Source organism: Periophthalmus magnuspinnatus, chromosome 2 (genome assembly GCF_009829125.3).
Source record: "Periophthalmus magnuspinnatus isolate fPerMag1 chromosome 2, fPerMag1.2.pri, whole genome shotgun sequence".
Taxonomy (NCBI): domain Eukaryota; kingdom Metazoa; phylum Chordata; class Actinopteri; order Gobiiformes; family Gobiidae; genus Periophthalmus; species Periophthalmus magnuspinnatus.
In genome coordinates this window covers 10,221,771-10,238,729 of record NC_047127.1, presented here as the reverse complement: position 1 = coordinate 10,238,729, position 16,959 = coordinate 10,221,771, and the positions used below count along the sequence as shown (strand labels likewise).

At 39.0% G+C, this 16,959-nt stretch overlaps 2 long non-coding RNA genes across 2 annotated transcripts; both read left to right on the top strand.

Annotated features, from left to right (window-relative positions):
- The first annotated feature begins 3,330 nt into the window (after positions 1-3,330).
- LOC129456988 (uncharacterized) lies at positions 3,331-3,893 on the top strand. Its single transcript, XR_008649031.1, has 3 exons — positions 3,331-3,392; positions 3,483-3,571; positions 3,777-3,893. It is a non-coding gene; the product is annotated as an uncharacterized LOC129456988 (long non-coding RNA).
- An 11,973-nt stretch (positions 3,894-15,866) lies between these two features.
- LOC129456984 (uncharacterized) lies at positions 15,867-16,429 on the top strand. The gene is made up of 3 exons (XR_008649029.1): positions 15,867-15,928; positions 16,019-16,107; positions 16,313-16,429. It is a non-coding gene; the product is annotated as an uncharacterized LOC129456984 (long non-coding RNA).
- Positions 16,430-16,959: the final 530 nt, after the last annotated feature.

Genomic DNA, 16,959 nt, shown 5'->3' with positions numbered 1-16,959 from the left:
AACCTGCGGCACTTGTACCATCGTTTGTCTCCAAAGATGTACCAGCTGTTGTCTCGAAAACACCAAAGAAAAAATCGACCCCTCTAAACAGACATTTGTCGCAAGGCCAGACCATGACGCAGATCATGGTCACTGCTTTGATGATAAAAATTTTCAAAGGAAACGTTGACTTGTATATGAGACACGAGACTTACGACGCCATCCTCACACGTTTAACACAAAAAGCGTGGAGGGAGATTGACATACCGGACAGGAAAATCAAGAAGACTGAGAAGAGACAGCACAAAATAATCAAAGATGTGATGAACCACCTTGAATGGGAGTATGGCTCATCCACGGCTCTGCTACAAAGCGTTATGGACAATGACGGTAGGTTCCAGTACAGGGTTGTGGCGTTGCTAAAAATTCACATACAGAAAAAGACACGGGACTCTCTACCAGTTCGCTTTTTCAGATCTCTGTGGAAGTCCTGTTTCCCTTATGAATAAGCCCCCCCCCCCCCCCCCAATTAAATGAAAGTTACTCAATTAAATGAAAGTTAATTGAGTAACTTTCATTTTAAACCCCTCGCGTTTGGATTACTCATTTATCTTCTAAGAAATGCCGTTAGTTGATCAGTGCAGTGTGAGTACAAATCCCACAATGCACTGAGCTTGAACTAGAGTTGTTTCGTTATGGAGATAAAATAAACTAAAATCTGAATGAGAGGGGTGGACCTGAAAATACAACCAAATTTAAACAAAATCTAATTAGGCCCAAGCCTGGGACTCCGTCCCGGCGAGGGACTCATTAAAACCGCGTCCGGAGCATGGAAAATGGCATAAATCAAGTAGTAAACACGCCCCGACATGGCAGTGAGTGTTGTCAAAAATTAGAACTCGACGAGTTCTAATTGTCACAAAAGACCCCGAGAAAAAATAACGAAAGACGACTCAGTAGCGCCACCTCAAACTTTGATTTTCAAGGGGCCAATGGGAGCCCGACTCGGAAAAAAGTCAACGTAAAAATCCGAACCTCACATCAAAAAATAGAACATGTCAGGACATGACAAAAATGATATTATGGCCCCGCCCTAAAATGTACAGGAAGTCGGCCATATTGGATCAAACCCTGGAATGACATTCAGGACATTTTCTCACACAGTTTTAATCACAAACAATGTAATGTATTAAAGTTATATAAATACACACACTTTTTCAGCTGCTCAAAATCTTTATATTTCTGTTAGAAGGTCAAAAAAAAAAAAAAAAAAAAAGAAGAAAGAAAGTAAGAAAATGTAACACTGAATTGAGTTTCCTTATTTCTACATAATGCTCCTTTAGTCCAAAAGACAAAAATGCTACCTATAATCTATAATTGCTTTATTATTTGTGAAAAATAAAGATTCCAAACATGATCCTTTGTACATAAATGCATTTGTTCTTGTAATCTTTAATAAATTTAGTTGAATTCACTTGCTGTTGCATGTTTCAGATGGAGGGCAGGGGCCTATAAAACTATGGGAGAAAGAAATATACAAACTTATGATTCACAAACGTTGAACCTTTTTGATAAATAAGCTGTGTTCACCACATCCTAAAATCTGATGTCATAGTTTCAGATGGAGTTGCAGGGGCCTGTGCAACTCTGTGGAAGATTCACAGTTTTTGGAAGAAGAAATCAAAACTTAGGATCATTATTGTTTAAAGGGCCCCTTTAATGTAGCAAGGCAGCCATTGTAAATTATTATTTACTTTTATTTTAAGCCCCCAGAGGAAGTGCTGTCCAAGGCCCAATACAAATGAGCTGCATGTGTTCGCTTTAGTACATCTGCATTCATATTATAATTTGTGAAATATTCTAATGACTTCATCTGTAGATGTTCATATATGATCAATATAAAAAAACAAACAAACTAGAGCATTTTGTTCTTTTTCACCTTGTAGTTCCAGCTGTCAGCTCTTTCTGGTCAGATTGTGTTAAAATAAAGTTCAGGTCAAAGTCTAACAAAGCCTCAGACAGAGCATGCCCACTGTTAGCACCACACCAACCAAGGAATGTTGATGAGATCAGCTGCAAAGTATCAGTAGAAAGCCACTTTGAAGGCCTGAGCTGACAGACGAGAATTGTCCAGGCAAGGGACTAATTAAAACTGAATTTGGAGCTCATAAAATCACAAAAGTGAAGTAGTAAACAAGAACAAACATGATAGAGACGAGTATCAAAAATTAAAACCCTCTAATTTTGAGTGAATGCTCTAAAAAACACTGGCTCAGTAGTGCCACCTAAAAAAAAAAACACAAAAAAACCCCAATAATATTCATGAGATGCCGGGCCCCCAAAAAACCAAACAAAAAAATTTGAAACTCTGCCCCAAAAAATACATCATGTCCCAACTTGTAAAAAAAAAAAAAGCCTATCCCCTCAAATGTGCAAACACAAAGCACAAAGTACTAGAAAAAATCCATATGTAAATGGGCGACATGCTGCATCAAATCTGACATATACAAGAGCCATTTGTGCACTTCCTGGATTACTAATGACATCACAAGGTGGAACGGAGCATTTTAGCACTGTAGGTGACACACAAAATTAAACTTAACTGTTTTTGATGACAGAACAATATATCACGAAAAAATCTAGCACAGTACGGGCCTTTAAACAGGTTTGATTGTGAGAGGACAGGACATTCCCTCGTGTTGCTAGCGTAAACAAGCTCACTGATATTAATAGTTTAATCAGGCTCATTAGTATTCAGATGTATGTGTGTATGTGTGGACTGGTGCATCTGTTTACCATCACATGCTCTGCTTAGAGGAGGCTAACAGTACGATTAAAGGTGCACTGCAACTTTTCTGGAGGGAGGTGTGGCACCAGCTGTTATTGCGTTACATTGAATGTTCCGAAGTATGGCATTTACTTATCTTTCTCAGTAGAGACAAGCACGGTCAAGTGACAGGTCCGATCTCTGGAGAGGTGACCCTGCTCTCAGCAAGAATGAATGTTTTTTGATGTATTTTTGAGGAATAAAACACCTGTAAACCATACTAGTTAAGATGTATATGAATATGTTTTTTTTTCCTAAGCCAAAGGTTTTTAAAGTCGACTTTTTGGAGATTTCTACCATGTTATAACATCGTTTCCTCATTAAAAACATGGCGATTTAAATATGTTATGTGTTAACAAGTTACCCCATAGAAGTGTCTTTGATAGAGCTCTACTTTAAAATGTAGTCAAATTAAAACAAAAGCATATATTATACATTTTCAAAAATAAAATATCTACAGCTGTACTACTACCACCACTGAGACAATCATTCAGTCCTAACTTTCTGCCCATTGTTTCAGTTAAAGCGAAACTCACAAAGAGACAAGTTGTTGGAGGAGGCCCAGCAGATGATACAGGGCTGTCCGGTAACACGTGCATTTTTTATTTCCCATTTGTTCATTTCTGGTTGAACTTATCACATATTCTGAAGTCGTGCTCTGTTTTATCATTAACAGAAGCTTGCAGAAGGAAACCGACAGCTGGTCACCACTCACAGGTGTGCTCTGTACCGGAGTCTGGAGGAGCAGCTCCCAGACAGCGTCAAGTACGTCTCTACTACGCGAATAAAGGCTTCTGTTCTCAATTTGTTGTATGACGGGACAGTTGTACTAAGCCTGATTTTGTGATGATAGTTATGGGAAAGGTAATGATAGTTTTGTCATTTTAACCCACTCGTAAGTACTCATCCATAGATTTAGTCGGAGTAAATGCCATATCCATCTAATAATGTATGATATGTTTTTATGCAGGGCTCTGGAGCAGGTGGCACACTTGAGCTTGTTCCTCTTCACAGACGCTCTGGTCTTGACCCGCCTCAGCCTGGATCACGTCCCGTTTGGCCTGGCTCACACCTGCACCTACAGCTTCATGACGTCTGTGGCTCTGTCCAGGCTGAGCGTCAGAGAGATCAACCACTCGCGCTGTACGTCAACTCAGACAACCGGAGGCAAAAGTGAAGGAACATGATTTGATTTCAGTGGAGAAATTGAGATTAACCACAGAATATAATGGTGATGATAATGCATTTTAATTTTCTAGACTCTTTGTTGGTGCGTTGAAACAGTAACACAGTAAGAGTAATGCACTGCTCCTCATTGTTTAATCCTTACTTACACTTTCTGTCAAGCTCAACTAGTATTTCAATCCTTTTAAACAGGGAAGCTGTCAGTTGCTTCTATATTAGTTATTACCCAAGAAAATGCCACGTAAAATGAATAGATTATGTTTTACAGTCAACTTTTCTGTTCTTTTTTAGCATCTTTTACCAAACAATGCATGAAAATAAAAAGTATTTATCTTGACAAGAATACATTCAAATCAGGTACAGGCCCTATTTGAAAGTGTCTTATGATCTACTCCACTTTTGCCTCAAGTTTCCTTTATTCCAGGATTTTGAACATTCTACATAACATTTTAAAGCGTCTACAACTGTCTCTGCACATGGCCCCAGGGCACGCCGACCACGCCCACCTCTCATCTGCACTTAGTACTCTACGGCAGTATAAACACTTCCTGCAGGAGGTAACTATTTCAAACTTATCTGGGGTGGAGAAAGTACTCCATTTCTTTACTTAACATAGGGCTAAAATAACTAAAAACCTTTCATTATGTGTGATTTTATTAGTTATTTTATTAGTAAAACACTAAAAACACTGTGAAAAAACATGTACCAACGTGTCGTATTTTTTGTGTCATATTTAAGCTTCTGCAAAAATAACCTGTCTCCATAGATGTATGTGGTGAATTCCAGATGTAGCACCTCAGAGTGTTAACTACAGGGGAATATCAGTTAAGTGTATGTAATACTCTTCTATGGATCAGTGAATTTCGGTTAGGTACGACTACTGGAGCAATTGTTGGAAGAACCTGAGTTATAAGAACCACAGACCAGTGAAATTAGTTTAAATCGCCGGCTTTCTTATTGAACAGTTTGTAAAAAATAAGAAAAATACATGGACAGACATTTACATTAAACATTAATTTCAAAACTCGTTTTCACTTTAAACCTTTCTTTTAATTTAAAGATTTTTCTTTCAGTTTTAAATTTCTAAATTAATCGGTTGCAACCTTTTTAAGTTAGTTAGATCTAGTTTAAGTTATCTCTTATCTATTTTCTTGTTGTTGAGTTAACTTTTTAATTTAAATAATCTTTAGTTCTTTTCAGTTCTACTCAAAGTTACCCTTTAAGTTTGAACCATTTTGTTTTGTTGTTTACAACCAAACAAGAATAACCATAATTGTAAAATTCCCTTTTACAACTGTTCGTTATCATCAATCAAATAAAAAGGTAAAATTGGACAAAACTAAAATGAATTCAGCAAAAGGCTGAATCACCCTGTGTTGCAAAGAATAAAGTCTCTTTCTTCTACTTATTAATCCAGTGTCTTTTGTGCAGGAGTTTGTGTAAATCCTACCAGTTCTGATGAAAACTATATAGTGTCCAGTAGAAGGCACATGGTTCCTGGCGCATGCGCAGTTCAGAAAGTCTGTGGGAGGCTCCACATCTTGTTTCACACACGTGGTTCTCAAAGTTGGTATTTAGCTGGATTCTTTCAAACCATACTTTAAAAGCCTATCATAGACAAGATAAAATATGCGTAAGTACACAAAATACGTTGCTAGGATAGTGTTACAATACAGAAAATTATCATCAGCGGTCTTAATTGATTCTTGTTAAGAACACGCTGTCGCCAAAATGGCGGACGCGACAGGGACAAGTCTGGGCAATGAACTTTCAAAGTCTATCATTTTTTAGCTTTTTAGGTTTTGCATTACATTCTCTTGAAAAGATTATTACATTGCACAAAATAAAATACATTTATTTTACACTCACCAAGTCCCATTCATCAAAAAAATCTAACCGTTTCCACACTGGGACAGGTTGAAAAACAAAAATACTCTCTTTTTAGTTTAGAAATATCACTTTAATCAACTTTAGACTCCTTTTTGGCTCTCCTCTCCTTTCTGCAGCAGCTCTGCCTGTGCTGTCTGCATATCAACAATCCGGTTGGTTCCTGCTAGTCACGTGGTTCAATAAATATATAATAATAATAATAATAATAATAATAATAATAATAATAATAATAATAATAATAATAAAATATTTGACTTTTGAAATTAATTGTAACCATATCACATATTTATTGACGTTTTATCAAAAACATTTATTTCTGTTTTTTATCAACAAGCTTTTACTTTGAAAATCACAATGTTAACCTGGGTTACACAGAGTTGTATTAGAAGTCATGTGACCTCTTGTCTCCATGGCAACGGTTTCTGGCAAAGCTTTGTTTCTCTTTGAGGTTCTCTTTGAGCTTTGTGAGAGCTTTGTGATGTCATAGGGTTGCTCTCCTCAGAAATTAGTACCTGTAACGATTGTACAGGTTTCTACAAACTTTAGACCACACAATTTAAACTTTTGAATGAATGAAAAAATGGAAGAGAAGAGACCAATCACTGTAGACAAGATTCATATCCCCCCAGATGATCTTATTAGGATAATAAAGAGCCACTTTAACAGAGTGAGCCCTCTTCAGTGGACTATGTTGGCTAATGGGATGTGCGACAATGAGACCAAACAAATTCTCCTGACGATGTTCATCCAGCTAGTCCAAACGCTATCTACAAACGTTTTAAGACAGGTTATCCCGAAGGACGAGGTCAGGGTAAGGTGTATGAACGAAGAGGAGTCAACTCGTGCGTTTGGGACTATAACCGCCGTTCTCGAAGAATCGATCGGTTTGGTTTTCGCACGGGCTTTAAATATCCCCAACGTTCCATTGACGTCTGACTCAGAGCAATTAACAGTAATGATTCAGAAAGAGGTATCCCAAAAGGTGAATAGCGCCCTCTCTGATATGTCCGAGTTACAACAAGGAAGTATCAGAGTAAACTCATCATTAACTAGTTCAGACGCAGCTCGCAGCATGGTTGACAAAGCCAAAGCATGTCTGAAAGCATGCTTAAACGTGTTAACTTGCTCCTGCGTGTCTATTCGCAGTTGCACTACAAGTCCAATAGGGGATGCTGAAGAACCTTCTAAACGGCCGGCATCAGAGAACTCATTTTACTCCACAAAGAGTCCATGTCACTGCTGTTTTTCGATGTTCGCTAGGAAGAACTTCAGAAAACTGAAGGAATCTTTAGATAGAAGAATATTCACACCTAAATCTGAAACTCCGATTAGAACAGAGTGTACTACCCCTGAAACTACCTCAGTGGGCAGAGTGACTACTACCCCTGAAACTACCTCAGTGGGCAGAGTGACTACTACCCCTGAAACTACCTCAGTGGGCAGAGTGACCAATACCCCTGAAACTACCCCTGGAACTACCCCTGGAACTACCCCTGGAACTACCCAAACAAGCCAAATTTTAACCACCCCCCGCTCGCCAGAGATCGATTATGAAACCATCAGACGTGAAGTTGACACATTATTTCACAAGCTAAACTTGGCCAAACTGGACGGATTGGCTGAGAGTCAACATAGTCTCTTGAGGGTTCTCAAAAGCAACGATATGGCTGCATTTTCATCAAGACTAACAGATATTATGTACCGTCACTTTGCCTTGATGGACAGTGCAATAGAGTGCATGTCTCCGATCCCAGACAGAAAAAGACCTGCGAGCGCCCACAATCTGGACCGTTTGTACGTTATAGTTGAAGATGAGGTTGCTACGTACCTTAAAAAGTTGTTCAACTTTATGCAGGAGGATATGGGAGAAGACATTTTTGATATGGACTTGTTTGAGATGTGTGTGGAAAGGGAACCAGTGTTTATAGATGTGCCTGCACCTGTACAAGTGCGGACACAAGTCTCAAGCACTACCCAAACCTCTCCATCTTTCCACATGTCCGTACCTTCCCAAGAATCAGTGACATCTCAAAAATCAGTGCCATCTTTCAATAACCGAAAGTATGACCTGTTTGAGAGATCCATGGTTCAACCTGCGGCACTTGTACCATCGTTTGTCTCCAAAGATGTACCAGCTGTTGTCTTGAACACACCAAAGAAAAAATCGACCCCTAATAACCCAAAGTATGACCTGTTTGATCCTGCGGCACTTGTACCATCGTTCGTCTCCCAAGATGTACCAGCTGTTGTCTTGAACACACCAAAGAAAAAATCGACCCCTAATTACCGAAAGTATGACCTGTTTGAGAGATCCATGGTTCAACCTGCGGCACTTGTACCATCGTTTGTCTCCAAAGATGTACCAGCTGTTGTCTCGAAAACACCAAAGAAAAAATCGACCCCTCTAAACAGACATTTGTCGCAAGGCCAGACCATGACGCAGATCATGGTCACTGCTTTGATGATAAAAATTTTCAAAGGAAACGTTGACTTGTATATGAGACACGAGACTTACGACGCCATCCTCACACGTTTAACACAAAAAGCGTGGAGGGAGATTGACATACCGGACAGGAAAATCAAGAAGACTGAGAAGAGACAGCACAAAATAATCAAAGATGTGATGAACCACCTTGAATGGGAGTATGGCTCATCCACGGCTCTGCTACAAAGCGTTATGGACAGTGACGGTAGGTTCGAGTACAGGGTTGTGGCGTTGCTAAAAATTCACATACAGAAAAAGACACGGGACTCTCTACCAGTTCGCTTTTTCAGATCTCTGTGGAAGTCCTGTTTCCCTTATGAATAAGCCCCCCCCCCAATTAAATGAAAGTGACTCAATTAAATGAAAGTTAATTGAGTAACTTTCATTTTAAACCCCTCGCGTTTGGATTACTCATTTATCTTCTAAGAAATGCCTTTAGTTGTTCAGTGCAGTGTGAGTACAAATCCCACAATGCACTGAGCTTGAACTAGAGTTGTTTCGTTATGGAGATAAAATAAACTAAAATCTGAATGAGAGGGGTGGACCTGAAAATACAACCAAATTTAAACAAAATCTAATTAGGCCCGAGCCTGGGACTCCGTCCCGGCGAGGGACTCATTAAAACCGCGTCCGGAGCATGGAAAATGGCAAAAATCAAGTAGTAAACACGCCCCGACATGGCAGTGAGTGTTGTCAAAAATTAGAACTCGACGAGTTCTAATTGTCACAAAAGGCGAAAGACGACTCAGTAGCGCCACCTCAAACTTTGATTTTCATGGGGCCAATGGGAGCCCGACTCGGAAAAAAGTCAACGTAAAAATCCGAACCTCACATCAAAAAATAGAACATGTCGGGACATGACAAAAATGATATTATGGCCCCGCCCTAAAATGTACAGGAAGTCGGCCATATTGGATCAAACCCTGGAATGACATTCAGGACATTTTCTCACACAGTTTTAATCACAAACAATGTAATGTATTAAAGTTATATAAATACATACACTTTTTCAGCTGCTCAAAATCTTTATATTTCTGTTAGAAGGTCAAAAAAAAAAAAAAAAAAAAAAGAAGAAAGAAAGTAAGAAAATGTAACACTGAATTGAGTTTCCTTATTTCTACATAATGCTCCTTTAGTCCAAAAGACAAAAATGCTACCTATAATCTATAATTGCTTTATTATTTGTGAAAAATAAAGATTCCAAACATGATCCTTTGGACATAAATGCATTTGTTCTTGTAATCTTTAATAAATTTAGTTGAATTCACTTGCTGTTGCATGTTTCAGATGGAGGGCAGGGGCCTATAAAACTATGGGAGAAAGAAATATACAAACTTTTGATTCACAAACGTTGAACCTTTTTGATAAATAAGCTGTGTTCACCACATCCTAAAATCTGATGTCATAGTTTCAGATGGAGTTGCAGGGGCCTGTGCAACTCTGTGGAAGATTCACAGTTTTTGGAAGAAGAAATCAAAACTTAGGATCATTATTGTTTAAAGGGCCCCTTTAATGTAGCAAGGCAGCCATTGTAAATTATTATTTACTTTTATTTTAAGCCCCCAGAGGAAGTGCTGTCCAAGGCCCAATACAAATGAGCTGCATGTGTTCGCTTTAGTACATCTGCATTCATATTATAATTTGTGAAATATTCTAATGACTTCATCTGTAGATGTTCATATATGATCAATATAAAAAAACAAACAAACTAGAGCATTTTGTTCTTTTTCACCTTGTAGTTCCAGCTGTCAGCTCTTTCTGGTCAGATTGTGTTAAAATAAAGTTCAGGTCAAAGTCTAACACTGGGACAGGTTGAGAAACAAAAATACTCTCTTTTTAGTTTAGAAATATCACTTTAATCAACTTTAGACTCCTTTTTGGCTCTCCTCTCCTTTCTGCAGCAGCTCTGCCTGTGCTGTCTGCATATCTCCCTTGTCTAGCAGAGGAAAAAAACCCCAAAACAATCCGGTTCCTGCTAGTCACGTGGTTCAAGCGCTACATGAATTTCAAAATAAATATATAATAATAATAATAATAATAATAATAATAATAATAATAATAATAATAATAATAATAAAATATTTGACTTTTGAAATTAATTGTAACCATATCACATATTTATTGACGTTTTATCAAAAACATTTATTTCTGTTTTTTATCAACAAGCTTTTACTTTGAAAATCACAATGTTAACCTGGGTTACACAGAGTTATATTAGAAGTCATGTGACCTCTTGTCTCCATGGCAACGGTTTCTGGCAAAGCTTTGTTTCTCTTTGAGGTTCTCTTTGAGCTTTGTGAGAGCTTTGTGATGTCATAGGGTTGCTCTCCTCAGAAATTAGTACCTGTAACGATTGTACAGGTTTCTACAAACTTTAGACCACACAATTTAAACTTTTGAATGAATGAAAAAATGGAAGAGAAGAGACCAATCACTGTAGACAAGATTCATATCCCCCCAGATGATCTTATTAGGATAATAAAGAGCCACTTTAACAGAGTGAGCCCTCTTCAGTGGACTATGTTGGCTAATGGGATGTGCGACAATGAGACCAAACAAATTCTCCTGACGATGTTCATCCAGCTAGTCCAAACGCTATCTACAAACGTTTTAAGACAGGTTATCCCGAAGGACGAGGTCAGGGTAAGGTGTATGAACGAAGAGGAGTCAACTCGTGCGTTTGGGACTATAACCGCCGTTCTCGAAGAATCGATTGGTTTGGTTTTCGCACGGGCTTTAAATATCCCCAACGTTCCATTGACGTCTGACTCAGAGCAATTAACAGTAATGATTCAGAAAGAGGTATCCCAAAAGGTGAATAGCGCCCTCTCTGATATGTCCGAGTTACAACAAGGAAGTATCAGAGTAAACTCATCATTAACTAGTTCAGACGCAGCTCGCAGCATGGTTGACAAAGCCAAAGCATGTCTGAAAGCATGCTTAAACGTGTTAACTTGCTCCTGCGTGTCTATTCGCAGTTGCACTACAAGTCCAATAGGGGATGCTGAAGAACCTTCTAAACGGCCGGCATCAGAGAACTCATTTTACTCCACAAAGAGTCCATGTCACTGCTGTTTTTCGATGTTCGCTAGGAAGAACTTCAGAAAACTGAAGGAATCTTTAGATAGAAGAATATTCACACCTAAATCTGAAACTCCGATTAGAACAGAGTGTACTACCCCTGAAACTACCTCAGTGGGCAGAGTGACTACTACCCCTGAAACTACCTCAGTGGGCAGAGTGACTACTACCCCTGAAACTACCTCAGTGGGCAGAGTGACTACTACCCCTGGAACTACCTCAGTGGGCAGAGTGACCAATACCCCTGGAACTACCCCTGGAACTACCCCTGGAACTACCCCTGGAACTACCCAAACAAGCCAAATTTTAACCACCCCCCGCTCGCCAGAGATCGATTATGAAACCATCAGACGTGAAGTTGACACATTATTTCACAAGCTAAACTTGGCCAAACTGGACGGATTGGCTGAGAGTCAACATAGTCTCTTGAGGGTTCTCAAAAGCAACGATATGGCTGCATTTTCATCAAGACTAACAGATATTATGTACCGTCACTTTGCCTTGATGGACAGTGCAATAGAGTGCATGTCTCCGATCCCAGACAGAAAAAGACCTGCGAGCGCCCACAATCTGGACCGTTTGTACGTTATAGTTGAAGATGAGGTTGCTACGTACCTTAAAAAGTTGTTCAACTTTATGCAGGAGGATATGGGAGAAGACATTTTTGATATGGACTTGTTTGAGATGTGTGTGGAAAGGGAACCAGTGTTTATAGATGTTCCTGCACCTGTACAAGTGCGGACACAAGTCTCAAGCACTACCCAAACCTCTCCATCTTTCCACATGTCCGTACCTTCCCAAGAATCAGTGACATCTCAAAAATCAGTGCCATCTTTCAATAACCGAAAGTATGACCTGTTTGAGAGATCCATGGTTCAACCTGCGGCACTTGTACCATCGTTTGTCTCCAAAGATGTACCAGCTGTTGTCTTGAACACACCAAAGAAAAAATCGACCCCTAATAACCCAAAGTATGACCTGTTTGATCCTGCGGCACTTGTACCATCGTTCGTCTCCCAAGATGTACCAGCTGTTGTCTTGAACACACCAAAGAAAAAATCGACCCCTAATTACCGAAAGTATGACCTGTTTGAGAGATCCATGGTTCAACCTGCGGCACTTGTACCATCGTTTGTCTCCAAAGATGTACCAGCTGTTGTCTCTAAAACACCAAAGAAAAAATCGACCCCTCTAAACAGACATTTGTCGCAAGGCCAGACCATGACGCAGATCATGGTCACTGCTTTGATGATAAAAATTTTCAAAGGAAACGTTGACTTGTATATGAGACACGAGACTTACGACGCCATCCTCACACGTTTAACACAAAAAGCGTGGAGGGAGATTGACATACCGGACAGGAAAATCAAGAAGACTGAGAAGAGACAGCACAAAATAATCAAAGATGTGATGAACCACCTTGAATGGGAGTATGGCTCATCCACGGCTCTGCTACAAAGCGTTATGGACAGTGACGGTAGGTTCGAGTACAGGGTTGTGGCGTTGCTAAAAATTCACATACAGAAAAAGACACGGGACTCTCTACCAGTTCGCTTTTTCAGATCTCTGTGGAAGTCCTGTTTCCCTTATGAATAAGCCCCCCCCCAATTAAATGAAAGTGACTCAATTAAATGAAAGTTAATTGAGTAACTTTCATTTTAAACCCCTCGCGTTTGGATTACTCATTTATCTTCTAAGAAATGCCTTTAGTTGTTCAGTGCAGTGTGAGTACAAATCCCACAATGCACTGAGCTTGAACTAGAGTTGTTTCGTTATGGAGATAAAATAAACTAAAATCTGAATGAGAGGGGTGGACCTGAAAATACAACCAAATTTAAACAAAATCTAATTAGGCCCGAGCCTGGGACTCCGTCCCGGCGAGGGACTCATTAAAACCGCGTCCGGAGCATGGAAAATGGCAAAAATCAAGTAGTAAACACGCCCCGACATGGCAGTGAGTGTTGTCAAAAATTAGAACTCGTCGAGTTCTAATTGTCACAAAAGGCGAAAGACGACTCAGTAGCGCCACCTCAAACTTTGATTTTCATGGGGCCAATGGGAGCCCGACTCGGAAAAAAGTCAACGTAAAAATCCGAACCTCACATCAAAAAATAGAACATGTCGGGACATGACAAAAATGATATTATGGCCCCGCCCTAAAATGTACAGGAAGTCGGCCATATTGGATCAAACCCTGGAATGACATTCAGGACATTTTCTCACACAGTTTTAATCACAAACAATGTAATGTATTAAAGTTATATAAATACACACACTTTTTCAGCTGCTCAAAATCTTTATATTTCTGTTAGAAGGTCAAAAAAAAAAAAAAAAAAAAGAAGAAAGAAAGTAAGAAAATGTAACACTGAATTGAGTTTCCTTATTTCTACATAATGCTCCTTTAGTCCAAAAGACAAAAATTCTACCTATAATCTATAATTGCTTTATTATTTGTGAAAAATAAAGATTCCAAACATGATCCTTTGGACATAAATGCATTTGTTCTTGTAATCTTTAATAAATTTAGTTGAATTCACTTGCTGTTGCATGTTTCAGATGGAGGGCAGGGGCCTATAAAACTATGGGAGAAAGAAATATACAAACTTTTGATTCACAAACGTTGAACCTTTTTGATAAATAAGCTGTGTTCACCACATCCTAAAATCTGATGTCATAGTTTCAGATGGAGTTGCAGGGGCCTGTGCAACTCTGTGGAAGATTCACAGTTTTTGGAAGAAGAAATCAAAACTTAGGATCATTATTGTTTAAAGGGCCCCTTTAATGTAGCAAGGCAGCCATTGTAAATTATTATTTACTTTTATTTTAAGCCCCCAGAGGAAGTGCTGTCCAAGGCCCAATACAAATGAGCTGCATGTGTTCGCTTTAGTACATCTGCATTCATATTATAATTTGTGAAATATTCTAATGACTTCATCTGTAGATGTTCATATATGATCAATATAAAAAAACAAACAAACTAGAGCATTTTGTTCTTTTTCACCTTGTAGTTCCAGCTGTCAGCTCTTTCTGGTCAGATTGTGTTAAAATAAAGTTCAGGTCAAAGTCTAACAAAGCCTCAGACAGAGCATGCCCACTGTTAGCACCACACCAACCAAGGAATGTTGATGAGATCAGCTGCAAAATATCAGTAGAAAGCCACTTTGAAGGCCTGAGCTGACAGACGAGAATTGTCCAGGCAAGGGACTAATTAAAACTGAATTTGGAGCTCATAAAATCACAAAAGTAGTAAACAAGAACAAACATGATAGAGACGAGTATCAAAAATTAAAACCCTCTAATTTTGAGTGAATGCTCTAAAAAACACTGGCTCAGTAGTGCCACCTCAAAAAAACAAAAACACAAAATACAATAATATTCATGAGATCCCGGGCCCCCAAAAAACCAAACAAAAAAATTTGAAACTCTGCCCCAAAAAATACATCATGTCCCAACTTGTAAAAAAAAAAAAAAAAAAAAAAAATGCCTATCTCCTCAAATGTGCAAACACAAAGCACAAAGTACTAGAAAAAATCCATATGTAAATGGACGACATGCTGCATCAAATCTGACATATACAAGAGCCATTTGTGCACTTCCTGGATTACTAATGACATCACAAGGTGGAACGGAGCATTTTAGCACTGTAGGTGACACACAAAATTAAACTTAACTGTTTTTGATGACAGAACAATATATCACGAAAAAATCTAGCACAGTACTGGCCTTTAAACAGGTTTGATTGTGAGAGGACAGGACATTCCCTCGTGTTGCTAGCGTAAACAAGCTCACTGATATTAATAGTTTAATCAGGCTCATTAGTATTCAGATGTATGTGTGTATGTGTGGACTGGTGCATCTGTTTACCATCACATGCTCTGCTTAGAGGAGGCTAACAGTACGATTAAAGGTGCACTGCAACTTTTCTGGAGGGAGGTGTGGCACCAGCTGTTATTGCGTTACATTGAATGTTCCGAAGTATGGCATTTACTTATCTTTCTCAGTAGAGACAAGCACGGTCAAGTGACAGGTCCGATCTCTGGAGAGGTGACCCTGCTCTCAGCAAGAATGAATGTTTTTTGATGTATTTTTGAGGAATAAAACACCTGTAAACCATACTAGTTAAGATGTATATGAATATGTTTTTTTTTCCTAAGCCAAAGGTTTTTAAAGTCGACTTTTTGGAGATTTCTACCATGTTATAACATCGTTTCCTCATTAAAAACATGGCGATTTAAATATGTTATGTGTTAACAAGTTACCCCATAGAAGTGTCTTTGATAGAGCTCTACTTTAAAATGTAGTCAAATTAAAACAAAAGCATATATTATACATTTTCAAAAATAAAATATCTACAGCTGTACTACTACCACCACTGAGACAATCATTCAGTCCTAACTTTCTGCCCATTGTTTCAGTTAAAGCGAAACTCACAAAGAGACAAGTTGTTGGAGGAGGCCCAGCAGATGATACAGGGCTGTCCGGTAACACGTGCATTTTTTATTTCCCATTTGTTCATTTCTGGTTGAACTTATCACATATTCTGAAGTCGTGCTCTGTTTTATCATTAACAGAAGCTTGCAGAAGGAAACCGACAGCTGGTCACCACTCACAGGTGTGCTCTGTACCGGAGTCTGGAGGAGCAGCTCCCAGACAGCGTCAAGTACGTCTCTACTACGCGAATAAAGGCTTCTGTTCTCAATTTGTTGTATGACGGGACGGTTGTACTAAGCCTGATTTTGTGATGATAGTTATGGGAAAGGTAATGATAGTTTTGTCATTTTAACCCACTCGTAAGTACTCATCCATAGATTTAGTCGGAGTAAATGCCATATCCATCTAATAATGTATGATATGTTTTTATGCAGGGCTCTGGAGCAGGTGGCACACTTGAGCTTGTTCCTCTTCACAGACGCTCTGGTCTTGACCCGCCTCAGCCTGGATCACGTCCCGTTTGGCCTGGCTCACACCTGCACCTACAGCTTCATGACGTCTGTGGCTCTGTCCAGGCTGAGCGTCAGAGAGATCAACCACTCGCGCTGTACGTCAACTCAGACAACCGGAGGCAAAAGTGAAGGAACATGATTTGATTTCAGTGGAGAAATTGAGATTAACCACAGAATATAATGGTGATGATAATGCATTTTAATTTTCTAGACTCTTTGTTGGTGCGTTGAAACAGTAACACAGTAAGAGTAATGCACTGCTCCTCATTGTTTAATCCTTACTTACACTTTCTGTCAAGCTCAACTAGTATTTCAATCCTTTTAAACAGGGAAGCTGTCAGTTGCTTCTATATTAGTTATTACCCAAGAAAATGCCACGTAAAATGAATAGATTATGTTTTACAGTCAACTTTTTTACCAAACAATGCATGAAAATAAAAAGTATTTATCTTGACAAGAATACATTCAAATCAGGTACAGGCCCTATTTGAAAGTGTCTTATGATCTACTCCACTTTTGCCTCAAGTTTCCTTTATTCCAGGATTTTGAACATTCTACATAACATTTTA